A 20,505-nucleotide genomic window follows, 5' to 3' on the forward strand; every position below is an offset into this window, starting at 1 on the left:
ATATATATATATATATATATATATATATATATATATATATATATATATATATATATATATATATATATATATATATATATATATATATATATATATATATATATATATAGTGGATAGTGAAAATATATAGTGAAAATCAATGTCTTTGCATTCATATTCGGTATACCTTCTACCCCCTAGTAAGTTGTACAGTGAATCGTTTTTTTTAAGAATCAAAATAAAACAAAGCATTGCAACCAAATACTAGATGAACTAGCCTCTTCTTCTTTTTTACGATGTACTGTATATATCGTGGATAGCGGTATATTGCATGGATCCATGACGGTATAACTTCATATTTGGTATACCTTCAAAATCATTTGAGCGAATGCAGGAAAATATTCCCTTCAGAAACAGAGGGGAATTTAAATGGAAACATTAAAATGCCTGATGAGTGTGTAATGACATTTTTTACAGTAAAATGTGTCTATTATGGTTCAAAGAAAGAGAAAGTGTAATATTTGGTTTAGCTGTAACGAGTCAATAGATTAAAAAGCAGTAATGGCTAGGCGGTTAGGTGGCCGAGCGGAGATTGCGTTCGTCACCAGCTCCGGAGCTGAGCTGGATTTGCCTGTTCGAATCCAGCTCACAGCTCCGGGGTTGTCACCAGCTTGGCTGGCCGTCTGCACTGATACAATTGGCTGTATCAGAGGGTGGGAGAAGCTGGCGGGGTGGGTCCGGGTCGTTGTAAACAGCGACTCCTACAGTTCGGTCGGGGCGCCTGCTAAGCGCGGATTGGACGTGAGGGGGATAGTGTGGTCCTCCCACACGCTACGCCCTCTCAATGAGAATCCGCGCTGCCAGGTGAAAAGAAGCGGTGATTGGCTGGACGTGTGTCGGAGGAAGCACGTGGTAGCCTCCACTCTCCCAGATGATCTGACTGTGGGGGGTAAGTGCGCAGCGACCAGGAAGGGACTGGGAATTGGCATACGACTAACATTGGGATGGGAGAAAATCGGAGGAAAAATGGAGGGGGAAAAAGACCAATAAAAAAAAAAAAAAAAAAAGCAGTAATGGCATGTAGGTTACTCCACCTACTCATGTACAGTAGGCATCCACACTACACATAATTTACAGACATAAATAAACTTCCTGGCTCATCTCCTACTCTGGGTATTCAGTAGGTGGTGTCAGAGAGGCAACTTAAAGATAGTAGCACCGCACTTTTGAAATGTTAATTATCTTTTTATCAATTGGTGTTTTTTCTGGTAAATCGACTAAATCGATAAAAATAATCGACAGATGAATCGATAACAAAATAATCATTAGTTGCAGCCCTAGCTTAAACAGTTCTCAATTTGACTGTTGTACTTTTGGTGTCCCACAAGGTTCTATGTAAGAACCATTGCAATTTTTCAAATCATAACAATAATATTCAAGTATCAGGGCAGCTAATGCAAAAACAAACATCATTTTTCATACTAACATAAATAAATATGGATTGACCAACTGACCTTCAATGTTGGTGATGAATCCTGCACACTGTAATTCAGTTTATTCAGTTGCCTTGGTAACAACAACCCCTTGTTAGGCAATTAACTAATCAATTCAAACCTACAGTAGCTGCTGACTTTATTCCTTGGTAAAACCATGGCTTTTCCATGCAATGCGTATTTGAAATATTTTTTGTGTGCTAAATTAGTCTCATAAGAGATTCAATATTTCAATAGAGACCTTGAGAAAACTCAGATGAGAAGAAAAGAGTGATGCTAATCAAGTTTTTAACTCACAAATTAGTTTTGGCAGCCAACGCATCCCAAAGATCTAGAATGAATCTCACTAGTTGTTCAGAAAGAAGTTCAAATCCCTGCAGTGCAGAATCCTACAGAAAGAGATGCTCGTTTGATGGCCAAGTGCTACAAATCCCTGGGCAGAATATTTGCCCTTGTGCAAAAAGTAACCTTTGGGAAAGGGAGCCTCTGAGTACTGGAATACTTGTGCTAAATAAGGAAAACAAAAAAACACCACCACAAAAACAATCAATAAATCATGGTGGCTGCTTGCATCTTGCTGCTGCTGGTTATTAATCTGGTGGCTGCTTGCATCTTGCTGCTGCTGGTTATTAATCTGGTGGCTGCTTGCATCTAGCTGCTGCTGGTTATTAATCTGGTGGCTGCTTGCATCTAGCTGCTGCTGGTTATTAATCTGGTGGCTGCTTGCATCTAGCTGCTGCTGGTTATTAATCTGGTGGCTGCTTGCATCTAGCTGCTGCTGCTGCTGGTTATTAATCTGGTGGCTGCTTGCATCTAGCTGCTGCTGCTGCTGGTTATTAATCTGGTGGCTGCTTGCATCTTGCTGCTGCTGGTTATTAATCTGGTGGCTGCTTGCATCTTGCTGCTGCTGCTGGTTATTAATCTGGTGGCTGCTTGCATCTTGCTGCTGCTGGTTATTAATCTGGTGGCTGCTTGCATCTAGCTGCTGCTGGTTATTAATCTGGTGGCTGCTTGCATCTTGCTGCTGCTGGTTATTAATCTGGTGGCTGCTTGCATCTTGCTGCTGCTGCTGGTTATTAATCTGGTGGCTGCTTGCATCTTGCTGCTGCTGCTGGTTATTAATCTGGTGGCTGCTTGCATCTTGCTGCTGCTGCTGGTTATTAATCTGGTGGCTGCTTGCATCTTGCTGCTGCTGGTTATTAATCTGCCTCCACATGCCTCTGCACCAGCTGGCGTTCGCTGCGTCGTCACGAGCAACAGTCTGCACCGACATGCTGCCGACAGAATCAATGCTCTGGTGGAAGGGGTTCTGATCAAACATTCACCCCAGCGATCAGTCAACACCTCCCACCCCCCCCCGATCCCACCCCCTAACAGCATAAGCCGCGGTGCGCACACACATGATGACTCACATGAGACATCCTTAATCGCACACATGTACACACAGACATGACTATGTGCACGTTACCCGCGCACCTACGTTCAAGGACACGGGCAGAGTGTGCGAACATCTCCTAAATCGGACTCCTGGTGTTATTGAAGAGAGCCGGACAAAGTCAACTCTTGGCGCTATACTCACCCCCCGTCGTGTCCCACAGTCCCCTCCTCACATCGGGACAAAAAAGGTGGAAAGGTTTGCAGAGGGGGACGGATAACCGGAAGGTAGAGGGAGAGGAGGAGACCAAAGGGGGAGAAAAAGAGAGAGCGATGGACACGGAAATGAAAACGGGGGACGAGCATGCGAATGAGAGGAAACAAGAAGATGGGAAGAGGCAAGGGAGAGTGTAGTTGAGAGAGAGAGAGAGAGAGAGAGAGAGAGAGAGAGAGAGAGAGAGAGAGAGAGAGAGAGAGAGAGAGAGAGGAGGGGGGATTCAATGCTAGCATTCAAGAAATCAGCAGGTTGTGTTGGTGTTGCAGAAGAGAAGAGAGAGGGAGAAGAGAGAGAGAGAGAGAGAGAGAGAGAGAGAGAGAGAGAGAGAGAGAGAGAGAGAGAGAGAGAGAGAGAGAGAGAGAGAGGGAGAGGGAGAGGGAGAGGGAGAGAGAGAGAGAAGAGAGATAGAGCGAGAGGAGAGTGAATGAGAGAGGGAGAGAGAGAGAGAGAGAGAGAGAGAGAGAGAGAGAGAGAGAGAGGGAGAGAGAGAGAGAGAAGAGCGAAGAGAGATAGAGCGAGAGGAGAGTGAATGAGAGAGAGGGAGAGAGAGAGAAAGAGAAAGAGAGAGAGAAAGGGGGGGGCAGTCTAGACTGCCTCTTAAAGGAAGGCATCCGCATCTGCATCACAGCAGACACCAGCCAATGGCAAGCCCGCGGAGGGACCAGGGGGGGCCGGGTACCTCTGACTGGCTGACGGTATGCATGGGAGGGTGGGCAGACTGCGGGGAGGCAGCCAATCGCTGCAGAGAAAGATGAGCGAGGGGGAGGGGGATGACTTGCGTGTGCATGTGTGTGTATGCGTTTGTCTCAGCCAGAAACAGACCGATCCAAGGGCATTCAGAGTTGCCGTGATGTTGCTCTCCCCTCATGGCTCCTGTCACTATACTGCATTGTACCACAAAGGAATACAACAAGTTATTGGTGTATTGAGTAGAATAGGGTTTAATGTCAATACACCTGTTCTGTGGGACAGAAACAATGTTGAAGGAAGTAGTCCTTGTGGGATAGATCTGGAATAACAACCCTGCACAACGGGCCGAGAATACTAAGTATTCAGCACAATGTAAATGATTATGTCTACATATCACTAGTAGCACTGGTAATTTGATCATCGCTGGTGACGGGCACATCACATCACATCACACACACACACACACACGCACGCACGCACGCACGCACGCACGCACGCACGCACGCACACAATCTGAACATCATGACTTGGCGGCGGGCCACTTCTGGGTTTCTCTCCCCTTTCTCTCTCGTGTCACAATCGGCCCTTTCAAAGAGACGCTGGACAGTGTGCCTTTCTGTTACCTCACTGTTGGCAGATGGGCAGCGATGGTGGCTCCCGCAACAACACAGTTCATCACCAACGAGATAAAGAAGCAGAGCTAGAGAGTAGAGCGCGGCCTCGTTCTTTCAGCGGCCATGCTGGAGGAGCCAGAATGAGCCCCAGGCAGCAGACTGCTGTTGACGGAGCAACAGGTTTTCCCCATCAAGATCTCTCAGAAGGTTTGCACAAGAAGCAGCAAAGTATGAGAATGGAGGATATTGGTAAAGTTGGTTTGATCCAAACCGTGATCACAGAACAGTTTTATGTATTTCTAATGTCTTTCTTAGGTTGCCGTGATGTAGATTTGCCTGGAAAAATGTATTAAACAAATTAAATAAAATACAAAATACAAGACTGCTGCCTCCATCATGCTTTTGAGTTTCTTTAATGACTTATCACAAGCTTGGCTCAATCACTAACTCGCCCATCGCACAGATTCTGTCACTTGTGTACAGAACCATTACTGACATCATTCTGTCCAGTGCAATCTTTCTCTGCACTTAGTTCAATCTCTATCTCTGAACTTAGTTCAATCTCTATCTCTGAACTTAGTTCAATCTCTATCTCTGCACTTAGTTCAATCTCTATCTCTGCACTTAGTTCAATCTCTGCACTCAAATTTAGTTCAATCTCTGCAGTCTAACTTAGTTAAATCTCCTGCACTCAAACTTAGTTCAATCTCTGCAGTCTAATTTAGTTAAATCTCTGCACTCAAACTTAGTTCAATCTCTGCAGTCTAACTTAGTTAAATCTCCTGCACTCAAACTTAGTTCAATCTCTGCAGTCTAACTTAGTTAAATCTCCTGCACTCAAACTTAGTTCAATCTCTGCAGTCTAATTTAGTTAAATCTCTGCACTCAAACTTAGTTCAATCTCTGCAGTCTAATTTAGTTAAATCTCTGCACTCAAACTTAGTTCAATCTCTGCAGTCTAACTTAGTTAAATCTCTGCAGTCTAACTTAGTTCAATCTCTGCAGTCTAACTTAATTCAAACACCCCCAGAGTTACTCACGTGGACTGTGGAAACTCAATGCAAGAGTCTGCTGGGGTCGCTTCATGCATTTCTGGCATGCTCACCAGAGGTCCACAAGAAAAAGGCTGATAAATGAGTATGGTGTAGAATTTTAGGAGGTCTGGTTTTGATAAATTAGGACTGTACAGTATTACAGTATACTGGTCTTGTGTTCGCTCTGTGACTGTGGCTCTCTCTTCTTTTCTCCCACTCTGTCTGTCCGTCCGTCTCTCTCTCTCTCTCTCTCCCTCCCTCCCTCCCTCCATCCCTCCCTCCCTCCCTCCCTCCCTCCCTGTGTCTCTCTCTTGCCTGCTAAAAAGCCTGTCTGCGTCAGCTGCACCTGCTGCCTCAAAACTGTTCTCACAGCAGGGGGGCGCTGTCTCCAAAAACCCCAACACACATGGAAGCACACGCAAACACACACACACATGCACACAAACACATGCACACAAACACACACATACACACTTTGGAGTCCAGCCAGCCTCCACATGCGGGGGGGGGGGGGGTCAAGAATGACAACAACATGACTGCAAAGAGCATGTCTCTCTCAGCACCGTCTTCAAAGACTTCAAACACACAGACACGCATTTCCATAAATCCTCACACATTCTCAGTTATCCTGCCGTGGGCCTGCATTGCAGCAGGAAGTTACACTGTCAAACAGCAAGTCTTCAGGCAGCCTCGGAAGAACACACAGAGACAGACGCATACATGCACACACACACACACACACACACACACACACACACACACGCACACACACGCACACACACACACACACACACATGCACACACACACGCATGCACACACACACATACACATAAACACACATGCACACACACACAGACATGCATGCACACACACACATACACATGTGCACACACACGCACAAGCATGAACACACATACTGTGTTGAAGATGTTTATTAAGAATGTATGCATGCAGGGGGCGGTCGGGTGGCGTAGCGGAGATTGTGCTCGTCACCAATGCAAGAGGCTGCGGTCTCGACTCTCGGAGTCAGCATTGCCCTGTGGCTTGGGCCGGTCGTCATACTAACTCGTTTGGCTGAGTTAGGGGGGAGGGAAGTCGTGGGTAGTAATCTGGCATTGTGGACAGCGACGCCTACAGGTCAGGTCTGGGCGCCTGCTCAGCGAAAGGCAGGAAATGGTGAAGGCAGCGTGACCTCCCACGCGTTACACTTCACCAATGAGAGTCCTCGCTGCCAGGTGAAAAAAGAGCCACTGGCTGTCTCCACATGTGTCGGAGGAAGTATGTGGTGGACTTCAACGTTCCCTTGTACCGACCAGTAGGAGGAACATGCGCACAACAACCAGGTAGGGGAGGGGGGGAATTGGCATAATGACTAAATTGGGACGGGGAGAAAAAATAGAAAATCAGGCGGAGAAAAAGAGGATAAAAAAAAAAGTATGCATGCTGTGACATTGCTGTAAATGGATTAACTTGAGGTGAGGATCTCGTCAGAAACTGAAGGAGATGTCCATACTACACAGTACCTCTCAACGTATCTTAAAAGGGGATTTTTTTTTTTATTCATATCATTTAGTATATAATACAACATGTTAGAAAAAAGCCTGCACTGTACTCATGCCTGCGTATTCACAGAGAACGCACTTCAAAACCTTGTGGGGCAGCTTAATGAGGAAATGGATGGAGCACGGAATGAAAGCGCAATTAAAATGTTAATATTATGTAATAACAGGCTACCATTTGCTGGAAGAGTAAATGCTTGTAAGCTAGGACAGGTATAACTTACATTTCTGAGTTTCCGGTTTTGTGAGCTTACTTACAAGTGTTACTCAAGCGTGAACGGCAACGCTGCAGAGGGCTGCGTGGTTGGAGTACACAGGCTACATCAGACTAACTCGTGGTTGGAGTACACAGGCTACATCAGACTAACTCGTGGTTGGAGTACACAGGCTACATCAGAGTAACTCGTGGTTGGAGTACACAGGCTACATCAGACTAACTCGTGGTTGGAGTACACAGGCTACATCAGAGTAACTCGTGGTTGGAGTACACAGGCTACATCAGACTAACTCGTGGTTGGAGTACACAGGCTACATCAGACTAACTCGTGGTTGGCGTACACAGGCTACATCAGAGTAACTCGTGGTTGGAGTACACAGGCTACATCAGAGTAACTCGTGGTTGGAGTACACAGGCTACATCAGACTAACTCGTGGTTGGAGTACACAGGCTACATCAGACTAACTCGTGGTTGGAGTACACAGGCTACATCAGACTAACTCGTGGTTGGCGTACACAGGCTACATCAGAGTAACTCGTGGTTGGAGTACACAGGCTACATCAGAGTAACTCGTGGTTGGAGTACACAGGCTACATCAGACTAACTCGTGGTTGGAGTACACAGGCTACATCAGACTAACTCATGGTTGGAGTACACAGGCTACATCAGACTAACTCGTGGTTGGAGTACACAGGCTACATCAGACTAGCAGTGCAGACAGAGGGCTGCGTTAGGGATGCCCCGATCGATCGGCCAGCGATCGGTATTGGCCGATATTCAGTATAAATATGAGATTGGTGATCGGTGATAATGCTTTTTTTTCGCCGATCGTCAAAACCGATCGAAAAACATGATCCAATTCTTAGGGGAGATCTCACTGCTGACTTCTCTCTCAGACACACAGAGCTGCCTGCAGCGTACGGCCCCTCCTCCTCCTCCCCCTGCCCCTCCTGCACCTGTGTGTCAACAAGAGGCTCCAGCTGCCTCCGGCAACAGTCTGCTCTGCTCTGGTGCATGCGATGTGAGCTAACGTTGGCTACCTACCGAGCTAACGTTACTGTTTAAACTAAATGACCCAGTCAACTATTCACTTTTAGTTTAATACATGAGGCATTGTCTAACGTTATCTAGCTGACTAGCTACTGATAGCCGCTGATATCAACAAATGCTCCAGCAATAGTCGAGTGCATGATAAGTTACCTCTGTTGACTCGGTAGCTCACGTTAGCTCACGTTAGCTCTAAACTAAATAGTTCACTGAGGCGTTGTCTTAACGTTATCTAGCCGGCTAGCAGTAGCTACAGATAGCTCCTGATATCAATGTCTTATAACATTGATTCGATGCGTATTCGAGCTGAGGGCATGCTGAATGTGATTTATACCAATAGGGTCCAGCTGCAGCGCCGGAGAATCCTGGCCGTAGCTGGAGGCTACTCGAGTACACACAGACAGTGGAGCTGTTTGCAGATAGCGAGCATTTTGACTTGTTGCGTGGTGGCGATGTCGCGCAGATAATACAACTACAAGTATGATTATATAATATATATTTTTTATAAAAAACAATTTTTTTAATATATATATATATATATATATTTTTTTTTATATCGGTATCGGCCGATATGGCTCATAGACAATCGGTGATCGGTATCGGTGGCAAAAAACGTGATCCGGGCATCCCTAGGCTGCGTGGTTGGAGTACACAGGCTAGTGTGGTGATATTTGTTGCAATATTTCAATATTTTTATTTTGAGTCAGTAACTGCAAAATGTATCAAGCTGCCGGGCGGCTGGGTAGTGCAGCGGTACCTCCGGCCTGGTCAGTCGTTCCTACGAACACAATCGGCAGTGTTCGCGGGTGGGAAGCCGGTGAGGGTATGAGTCCCAGGCGTTGCAAGAGCGACTCCTAGTGGTCGGTCGGGGCGCCTGTTCATCAGGGAGGGGATCTGGGGGAGATCTCCACGTGTGTTACGCTCTCCCAGGGAAACTCCTAGCTGTCGGGTGAAAAGAAGCAGCTGACAACTGACTGCGCAACGACCAGGAAGGGAATTGGCATAACGACTCAAATAAGATAAGATATTCCATTGATCCCCTTGGGGGAAATTGGACATTATAGGAGCATGGGGGAGGAGAGGGTACAGGGCAGGGTAATAGTAGAAAGATGTAAATATAGGCAATAACATTAGATCTGAATATAAAAATATGAGAAAAATAAACAGTGTAAACAAAGGTGCAGATGAGTCTGTATGCCCTATTGGTTATATTATATGTTACTCTCAATAAATATAGGCAATAAGACTATATTTGGGATATGGGAGCAAAAGTAAGGAAGGCAAAATAACTGCTGTGACTGTGCACTCAGAAATGTTAAATATACCTGCCTTATAGGTCATCTTCCAGGAAATGCCACTCTGCCTATTATTGAATATGTATTTCAAAGTTTTAATTTCACTGCAATTTCGTGCTCCATTCACTGAGCCGCCCGGCGAGATCACTTTGACGACGCTCTCTCCCCAAAAGGTTTTGAAGTGCGTTCTCGATGGATGCACAGGAGTGAGTACAGTGTGGGGCTCATTCTAACATGTCGTATTACACCCTGAATGTTAAACAATATGTTTAACACATCTTCAATACATGTTACCCTTTTAAGGTGTTCACAAGAGTAGATATAACACACACACACAGTACATAAAGACGTTTCCAGTATCTCCGCCTTTCGCTCGACCAAAGCATGCTGCGTTACGACAACAAACAATCGAACACCCGCAGGCTTTTTGTTTTTGCTCTTGAGTAAGGCTGGTGTTTAAATACTCTTAAGGTCAACTCTCTCTGGTTTCAGAGGAGAGACTGACTGGGCCAGGGTTTGACTCCCTCCCTCTAAAGTGCTTCAGTGACTCAAGAAACGTCCCTATTTGTGTGGTTTGTGGTGGACAACTGTTGTGGTGATTGATTGAGACAGACAACACACACACACTCAAAGCCTCGAACACACACTCAAAGCCTCAAACACATACCTCAGGGATGCAAAAAATACACTGGCGACCATATTGGTAGTCTAAGGAGTTATCTGTGATTTTTTATTTTATTCATATAAATAATTGGCATCATTACTATCAGCAGGACAGGGTAGATATTAGGTATTTCCTGATCGGATATTTTTAACTAAACTAAGTTTTATGAACCGTCTGAAATGATACTTATTATGCACGTTGGAGACTAATCTTTAAAAATGCTCACGTCTCAAATGGGCCCATGTTCAAGATTTAGTAAGATCATAATCATATAATAATCATAAGAATGATAAATAGCCTAAATATGAAATGTGTGTGCTGTTTTGCATACATGATGAAGGAGGAGCAGATACCGCCCTGGTTCCAATAACATCATTTCCCGTGTCTGATCGTTAAACTGACAACATGTCCACCTTCAAAAGATACCTGAAGTCATTAGGTAGAGTAGTGGAAATATCTTTAATAAGTTTAGGAATGGTGTACATCTGTAGAAAAGTAAAGAAAGAAAAAAACACCTGTGAGTTACCAGTAACTGCATTTGTATTCGTCAAACCATAACAACCCTTGAACAGATAAATGATATCTGTAAATCATATTCCTGGAATCAGCGCATCAGTGAAGGCATGCTGTCAGTGCAGGAAAGGAGGAGAGGAGAAGAGAGGAGAGGAGTGGAGTGGATTGGATAAGAGAGGAGAGGAGTGGAGAGGAGAGGAGTGGGGAGGAGAGGAGGTGAGGAGATAAGATAAGAGGAGTGGAGAGGAGAGGAGAGGAGTGGAGAGGAGAGGAGAGGAGAGGAGAGGAGAGGAGAGGAGGGGAGAGGAGAGGAGAGGAGAGGAGAGGAGAGGAGAGGAGAGGAGAGGAGAGGAGAGGAGAGGAGAGGAGAGGAGAGGAGAGGATAAGAGAGGAGTGGAGTGGAGTGGAGAGGAGAGGGAAGAAGAGGATAGGAGAGGAGAGGAGAGGAGAGGAGAGGAGAGGAGAGGAGAGGAGAGGAGAGGAGCGAGTGTGCAGCACGTCTCAGGTTAATATAATCAATTTCACAGGCATAACTCATGATAACTCAGGTAATTTCTTACAGCAGTCCTAAAGTGCGCCTGATCTCTGAAAACGACGAGAGGGCCTACCTGGAAGAGGTAGAGGACCTGGCGCGGTGGTGTCGGGAGAACAGCCTCTCCCTGAACGTCAGCAAAACGAAAGAGATGATTGTGGACTTTAGGAGGTCGGGGGCCAGGGACTACAGCCCCCTCAGCATCAACGGGGCACCGGTCGAGAGAGTGAACAGTTTTAAGTACCTCGGAGTCGACATATCCGAGGACTTGACATGGACCACACACATTGAAGTGTAGGCACGGCAACACCTCTACTTCCTTAGGCACCTAAGGATGTTCAAAGTGAGTCAGAAGATCCTCAAGAACTTCTACTTGTGCACAATAGAGAGCATCCTGACTGGTAACAGGCAGCAAAGCTATATTTTCATTCAATGGTTCTTTCCCACATCACATACTGTTTGATAACCTGGTCCAATTCACATTCCACCATTCTGAAACCACTTCAATCACTTTACAAACAAGCAATAAAAATTCTAGACAAGAAACCATTCAGGTACCATCATTGTCACATTCTAAAGAAATATAATCTACTCAGTTGGGAAAACCTGACCCTATATCAAAACCTCTGTCTAGTTATTAAAATAAAGGATTGGCTCCTCCTCCTTTGTCAGGTTTCATCAACCTCAAGTCTGCCTCAACCAGGAACACTAGAGGTGCGGCAAGGGGGGACTGTACAATCCCTTTAAAAAAAAAGTGTATTTGGCCAGGCCGTCTTCTCATACAGAGCATCCCACCAATGGAACTCAATTCCTCAAACAATTAGAGTGTCCACAACTCCACATCATACCATTCATTCAAGTGCAGGGTTAGGGAATGGCTCATTTAAAACCAGAACTGTCAACACTGAGGTGTCTGTGTGTGTATGTGTGTGTGTGGATATGGTGCGTCTGTCTATGTCTGGGTCTCTTAATATGTCATGATGTCCTCTGTCCTTGTGTCCATGACTGTATTGTGACCTGTATCCCTACTATGTCTATGTGCTTTTGTTGTGTTTTTATTCTAATGTTATTTATCTTGATTTTATTTTGATTTGATTTTATTCTGTTTTTATTGCTAACCCTTTTTTTACACAGGATTTTAGCCTGTACCTTCTGGCAGGGGGACTGCCAATGGAAATTAGCCTTTTAGCTAAAATTGGGTGCATTTACATTTGTAAAATGTTTTATTAATGTACACTGTCCCCCTTGAACAAATAAAGTAAACCTAACCTAACCTAACATCACCTCCTGGTTTGGGAATAGCACCGCACAAGAGCGCAGCAGACTACAGTCAACCAAGATGTGCCGCAGGGCTCCGTTCTTGGTCCACTCCTCTTCACAATCTACATGCTCCCCCTTGGTCACATCATCCGGAAACATGGTCTCAATTTCCATTCTTACACTGATGAGACTCAGCTCTACATCAGCACCTCACCCTCCACTCCTCTCCCCCCACAGCACCTCGTCAACTGTCTCCTTGACATCAAGGCCTGGATGTCATCCAATTTCCTGAAGCTAAATAGCAAGAAGACTGAGCTCATGGTTGTGGCCAAGCAGTCACTTCTCCGGAAGGTTGGAGATCTCCTCCTTGAAGTGGATGGCTGCCTAATCCACCCTTCCCCAGAAGTTCGCAACCTGGGCGTCATACTGGACTCCACCCTCTCCTTTCATTCCCACATAAAAACAATAACCAAATCAGCTTTTTTCCATCTCAGGAACATTTCCCGATGCCGGCCATCTCCGTAGCAGAGACTCTCATTCACGCTTTCGTCACCTCCCGTCTTGACTATGCAAGACCACCTCCACTGGATTCCAGTCAAGTCCTGCATCAATTTCAAGATCCTCCTCATTAGACGGATTATTATTTTGTTGTTACGTTGTTCCCTGTCCCCCTCCCTTAGCTGTTAAGCGCCTTGGGTCTCCTGAAAGGCGCTATATAAATTCAAGATATTATTATTATTATTATTATTATTATTATTATTATTATTATTATTATTATTATTATTATTATTATTATTATTATTATTATTATTATTACTACAGAGAGTGGCCCGTTCAGCCGAACGCACAATTGGAAGTGGGCTTCCCACTCTCCAGGACATTTATAACAAGCGTTGCAGGGCCAAGGCTAAGAGAATAATCAAAGACTCTAGTCACCCAAACAACTGCCTCTTTGAACTGCTGCGGTCAGGCAAGCGCTACCGGAGTCTCATGGCCAGTACAGAGAGACTCAGAAGGAGCTTCTATCCCCAGGCCATCAGGATGCTCAATGACAATGACACTAGGGATGCCCCGATCACGTTTTTTGCCACCGATACCGATCACCGATCGTCGTGAGCCATATCGGCCGATACCGATCCGATACCAATCGTTTTTGATTAAAAGAAATTAAAATTTATTTTATATAATTTTTTTTTTTTATAAAATATATATATTATATAATTAGACTTGTACTTGTATTATCTGCGAGACATCGCCACCACGCAACAAGCTCCACTGTCTGTGTGTACTCTAGTAGCCTCCAGCTACAGCCAGGATTCTCCGGAGCTGCAGCTGGACCTATACTCGAGTAGCCTCGAGCTACGGCCAGGATTCTCCGGCGCTGCACCTGGACCCTATTGGTATAACGTTACTTAACTGTGCTCAGCAAGCCCTCAGCTCGAATACGCATCGAATCAGTGTTATAAGACATTGATATCAGGAGCTATCTGTAGCTACTGCTAGCCGGATATATAACGTTAATACAACGCCTCAGTGAATTATTTAGTTCAATGGGACATTTCGTTTTTAACAGTGAACTAACTTGCGCTAACGTGAGCTAACAGCTAACAGCTAACAGGTATCATACCTACCTACTATACTTGCTAGAGCCGGCGTTTGTTGATGTCAGGAGCTATCGGTAGCTGGCCGGCTAGATACCGTTCGGTTAGACAATGCCTCATCATGTATTAAACTAAAAGTGAATAGTTGACTGGGTCATTTTGTAACGGTAGCTAAGCTAACATTAGCTCAGGGAGATGCCGACACGACATGCCGTCCTCCCGTGTCTCACTAGACTAGACCCGTGTTTACATGCGTGCGGGAGGGGCTGGACTCGAGAGCAGACGCCGCACCACCGGTGTCTGAGACAGAACTCAGCGACAGCGAGTGAGATCGGGTTTGACGATCGGTGAAAATAAAACATTATCACCGATCACCGATTGCATATTTATACTGAATATCGGCCGATAACGATCGGTGGCCGATCGATCGGGGCATCCCTAAATGACACTATGTAACAACCCATCATCTACACTCACTGCACACACATCCACATGTACACACTTTAACACACTTTATACGTATCTATTATTAAAGAGATTTGCACTACATTCATACCTCATTTGCACCCTACCATACGTTTTGTACCTCATCTCATTCTGCATTGTACCTCACTGTTACTCATTTTACACTATTGTATATTATATATATATTAGGGCTGTCCCCGACTAAGGATTTGGATAGTCGACTTTGATTGGCCGAAATTAGACGATAGTCGACTATCTATGAAACACCATTTGGGCTGTGGGCGGTGCTTAATGTCTGAAGGAGTCGACGGAAGGCTTCTTGTCCTCTGTGCAAAAGCATGCAATTGGTCCACTGATGGATACATCTTGATATTTGTCTAGTCTAGTGTGTTCATTAGATGGGTGAAATCCTCTTTCAGTGCCTCTGTGCCTGTTCTCTTAGGCAGTTAGCCTCTGGTATGCGTGCCATTAGCGTTAGCCACGCTTCTAGGCCTCTTTTCTTTTGGAAAGAATGATAAGAAAAAAATTTATTAAAAAAATAATTATTATTATTTATAATATATATATTTTTTTTTGCATTCGACTAAGAGGTTGGCAGTCGACTACGGCTCCTTTCGATCTATTAGTCGACTATTCGACTAATAGGGGTCAGCCCTAGTATATTATGTATATTGACTGAACATTCCTTTACTTACTTTTTACTTACTTTTTAATTACAACATTTTTACTTACTTTTTTTTTACTGTACTGTATGTAGCACACTCTTAGGGGCTCATACTGAAACAAGCATTTCATCATAAAGTATTCTGTATTTTGTTGTGACAAATAATTAAAAAAAACTTGAAACTTGAACTTAACCCTTTCACTGCCGCACTACCAAAACGGTTAACCCTTTCACTGTGGTGACACACAGAAGGTTGACCCTTTCACTGCCACATGACTAGTGATGCACGATATATCGGCCGCCGATATAATATCGGCCGCCGATATGGCCGTTTTTTTACACATCGGTATCGGTCCGATATCAAAATAGGGCCGATATAAAAAAAAAATTTAAATAATTTTTTTTTTTTTTTTTTTTTTACATGTTTTGGCCTTAAATAGTTTCAAAATATCAGTCATTTCTGAAAATAAGTTACAAAAGTAAAAAGATTATGCGTTTTGGAAAATAGCTCTTTATTTGATTATCATAAAAAAGTGTTTTCTATACAGAGATATCGACATCGGTAAATATCGGTATCGGCCAGAACAGCAATATTAATATTGGTTATCGCTATCGGCCACAATTTTCACATCGGTGCATCACTACACATGACAGAAGGTTAACCCTTTACTATCACACAACCGACGGTAGTTTTTGACGGTGAACACGATGGTGGTGCCAAAGGCGGAGTGCGCTGCATCAAATGGAGCTCATAACATATCAAGAAAACAGGGCAGCTCACTTCTTCTGAACAATATGTACTGTGTGAGTTTTACTGTACAAAAGTATATTAGTCGGTAAAAGGTTGGCAAGAGATTAACATTGGACTGCATTCAGTTGGATTTGTGACCCTTTATTTTTTATCCGATTGACCTCACACTTGGCGGGTTTATTACTGACGACCCTAGAGAGTACAGTGTCAAATGTGGTGCTATTTGGCCAGATGGTGGCGCTATAACAACACCTCTTTATATCACACGTTCCGCACACAGGCACAATCTCTGCACGTTTTGAACGTGGCGCTGCAAGCAACACTTCCGAAGGCCAAGCGGTACTGGTACTGTACCCGCTCTGAACTGGTACACTACACGCTCTGAACTGGTACACTACACACTCTGAACTGGTACACTACACACTCTGAACTGGTACACTACACACTCTGAACTGGTACACTACACACTCTGAACTGGTACACTACACACTCTGAACTGGTACACTACACGCTCTGAACTGGTACACTACACGCTCTGAACTGGTACACTACACACTCTGAACTGGTACACTACACACTCTGAACTGGTACACTACACACTCTGAACTGGTACACTACACGCTCTGAACTGGTACACTACACACTCTGAACTGGTACACTACACACTCTGAACTGGTACACTACACACTCTGAACTGGTACACACTCTGAACTGGTACACTACACACTCTGAACTGGTACACTACACACTCTGAACTGGTACACTACACGCTCTGAACTGGTACACTACACGCTCTGAACTGGTACACTACACACTCTGAACTGGTACACTACACGCTCTGAACTGGTACACTACACGCTCTGAACTGGTACACTACACACTCTGGGGGGGGGTGTACAAAAAAATTTGCTTTTCATTTATCTATTTATTTAACTGTATTAAACAATATAAAACAAATTGGCCATAATATACTGAGCAAACTAATGCTTACTGCTGTAACCTACTAATAACACTTAAGTAAATCTGAAGATTATTATATTAGCAGATGCCTTGGTGGACAACTATAGCGTGTGCTTGTTTATACATAGCCCCTTTCATGACTGTGATGCTTGAATACAGGGGCAGCCAGGGCTTGCATCACAGTCACGAAAGGGGCTAGTTTATACAGAGCTGGTGGTATGACTTGCTGGCTGAAATACGGACGAGAGGGAACTAGGTAGCGTGGCTATATTACTTTTAGCATGTGCTTAAACCCAGTGTTCTCGACAACAGAGTATGGTCGCAGATCTGCTGCTATAAAAACACCTATGGCGTTTGTTATTGCTTTGGCCCGGTCTGAATTAATAGCGAGATGCTGCTTGAATGCCACGGGGAACTGGGTTTGCACTAGGATCTGTTTCTTCCGTGTACCAGTGATATTCACATTCGGGTGATGCCGTTTCAAATGCGTGATAAAGTTTGCAATAAAGTTGAACAATGACATGGCTCTGGCTTGTCAGTTAGTATTGACTCGCCATACTAAGGCTAATATGCTATGCTGAATTACAGCTCTCGTTCAGCGTGGCTGCGCACTGCGTTGGATGAACAAACAACATCCGGTTAGTTGTGCACGTTATATTAGGGCCGGGGGGATTTAAGTTCTGCAAAAAAAGGTTCCGTGCCGTTGCAATCGTTCGGTGCACAGCGCGTACTGTACCGGAGGACCACATTGAGGCGGTACAGTGCGTATCCGCGTACCATTACACCCCTAATATCGGCACATCTGTAGCACACTTGTGTGTGAAGCATCCGTTTATGTGCATGAAGGGATTTCTCCAGTGTGCAGTCAATGGGACACTTGTTAAACCACTCATTCATTCCCACTAATGAACGGTTAGGATGCAGAAAAGCGCTTCAGACATAAACATCAACAGCTCCATCACATCCCGTTCCTAACCAGCTCTCTCCAATACAATCTGAATCCACACAGACCTCCGATAATCATTACCCCGATCTTCAAGAGCCAAGAGCCATACAAATCTAATCAGTCTTCAGATTATAATACCCCTGGGCATCTCAGGAGGTTTCTGGAGCCGAGCAACTGGCCAACGTTAACGATGCTCTCCAGGAATCCCCGTGCAAAGAAAGACACCGTCCGGCTAGCAGACCAAGAGGGATCCCAGGGGATGCTGGAACACATTACTCACCGCTCACACAAAGCCACAAGGCGGTAAATGAGACCACTAAAACTAAAACGACAGCCGCACAAAACACGCATGAGTAAAAATAACCCCTGTGGCTGTAGCGGGAACGATTACTCACCTCTGAGAATGAACCCTGAAAACAAGAGTGGATTTAATTGACCGAGCCTCAAGTGAGCCTGCAGAATTATCTAGCCTATAGTTAAGAATAGCACAATAGCAGATCGGATAACTAACCAAACTCACCCGCAATGCACAATGAGCTACAAGAGCTATTCCCCTGTTTTTAGATGCAAAGCAATGTCACTAACTCACTCACCTATTCACTCATTCATTCATTTGTAAGACCAGTTCACTATGCAAGAATGTTTTGTATCTGTGACACTGTGTGTCCTTGTTACTGTATGTCTTTGAACACAACATCCACTTTTGCTGTTGGTGGATGTTGGACGTTAGCTCCAGTGTTGCTACCAAACATTATTGGTCATGTTAGTCCAACATAACCAACACTAGCGACCATAGGTCAAGATGTTACCAAGTATTAGGCTAATCACTAGATAGTGTTACTAGTAGCAAATAGATCCAAGTGTAACACTTCATAGTTCTGGTGTATCTGTTAGTTAGCCAAGTGAACAGGTAACTGTGACACATTGAACATTGACCAGACAGAATCAATGACATCAAATCAAGTGTGTGTGTGTGTGTGTGTGTGTGTGTGTGTGTGTGTGTGTGTGTGTGTGTGTGTGTGTGTCTGTGTGTGTGTGTGTGTGTGTGAGTGAGTGAGTGAGTGAGTGAGTGAGTGAGTGAGTGAGTGAGTGAGTGAGTGAGTGAGTGAGTGAGTGAGTGAGTGAGTGAGTGAGTGAGTGAGTGAGTGAGTGAGTGAGTGAGTGAGTGAGTGAGTGAGTGAGTGACCAAGCACTCTAAACTGGATCTAGCTGTTGCGCTGGTATACTTGCTGTTACTAACTATACTATACAACAATCACAACAAGTTATTTTCTTAAAGTGTCCTTTTCTTGTGTGTTTAACCCATTCTCTGCCGGGCATTGTACCCATCATTGTACCCTCTCTGCCAGCGCTATAAGTCTATGGAGATGTTCACCTTCTTTGCAGGGCTATAACTTTTTAAATTGTATTGCTAAATTGACATTACTATGGCCCATTCAACATCAATTATCTATCGTTCAGGATGTAGGAACGTTTTACTTTTTCATTCACACATTCATACTAAAATACCGTCTAGAGTATAAATATGTTTTTATCATTTTCTGCAGTATTTCATAGAACGTGAGATATAGGCATAAATGCATATATTAGATGATCAAATGCAGTTTGATACCGATCAACGTTATATTAAAAATGTCAACTGTACATGGTCCTAAACGACATTACTGGTCATCTGCGGGTGAACGGAGGGGGGGGGGGGGGGGTCGTTTATAATTCAATGACCGACATTACATGATTTATGTAGTATGGGTGATATATTGATCAGAGCAGTTTGTATCGAAAATGGTAAAGAAAAACGCTGAAACTCACCCCAGTCTCCTCGTAGCGTTGGGCGATGAGAGTGGAGCAAACAGATCCCAATTATGGGATGTTGATCGATGCGATCCATTTCCGGTTTGTATATTACTAATACACGTCCAAATCATGTTGATTATTGAGTTATGGCAAAGATCCATATCGACGGTGTCTGTATTGAGCCCCGGGACGATAAGCGAGTGGCCGGACGAAAATAGGGGACGGACCGATCTACAATGGGCACTTCCGGTTTGGCAACTCGCCGATCGGCCACCCGGTGGCGGTATTGAAGAGTTGCAGAGTTGTGATGGCTCAGACAGCATCACCCAAGACTCCGTGGGTGAAATATGAATACCATGACGAAAATATGAAATATTGTTCTAAAAAACGCCTTACGGAGTTATTAGCAGACAACGCATGGTGGAGAAACCCGCCTTAACACGTGATTGGCGGAGAATGGGTTAAAGTGACCTGTAGTGCGTTTACATTTACATTTAGTCATTTAGCTGACGCTTTTATCCAAAGCGACTTACAAGTTCTGTGCGACAAGACAGCAAGAAGGGTATAACTCTATCAGCTGAGTAACAATGTTCATCAAAGTGTTGCGTGTTACAGTGTAGGTTAGTTTATTAGGACAAGTGCATGACAGTAAGGTTAGTCAGGGTTAGATTTTTTTTTTTATCATTTCAGATAATGGTTGAAGAAGTGAGTCTTTAGTCGACGGCGAAAGATTGGACGGGATTCGGCTATCCTAACTGGGATGGGTAATTCATT

At 44.4% G+C, this 20,505-nt stretch overlaps 1 protein-coding gene across 5 annotated transcripts in view; it reads right to left on the bottom strand.

The window, feature by feature from the left end:
- The window catches only part of slc20a2 (solute carrier family 20 member 2), a gene marked incomplete at its 3' end in the record, with an annotated part of 192,973 nt that overhangs the window by 107,344 nt on the left and 65,124 nt on the right, over window positions 1-20,505 (bottom strand). Inside the window, exon 1 of one of the 5 annotated variants that reach the window (XM_084330474.1) lies at window positions 9,044-9,096. The exons of the other annotated variants lie outside the window; for them this stretch is intronic. Of the gene's footprint in view, window positions 1-9,043; window positions 9,097-20,505 lie in introns of those variants that run through there. 5 annotated transcript variants of the gene reach the window in all.

This window comes from Notolepis coatsorum, assembly GCF_963971535.1.
Source record: "Notolepis coatsorum genome assembly, chromosome: 1".
NCBI classification, from domain to species: Eukaryota; Metazoa; Chordata; class Actinopteri; order Aulopiformes; family Paralepididae; genus Notolepis; species Notolepis coatsorum.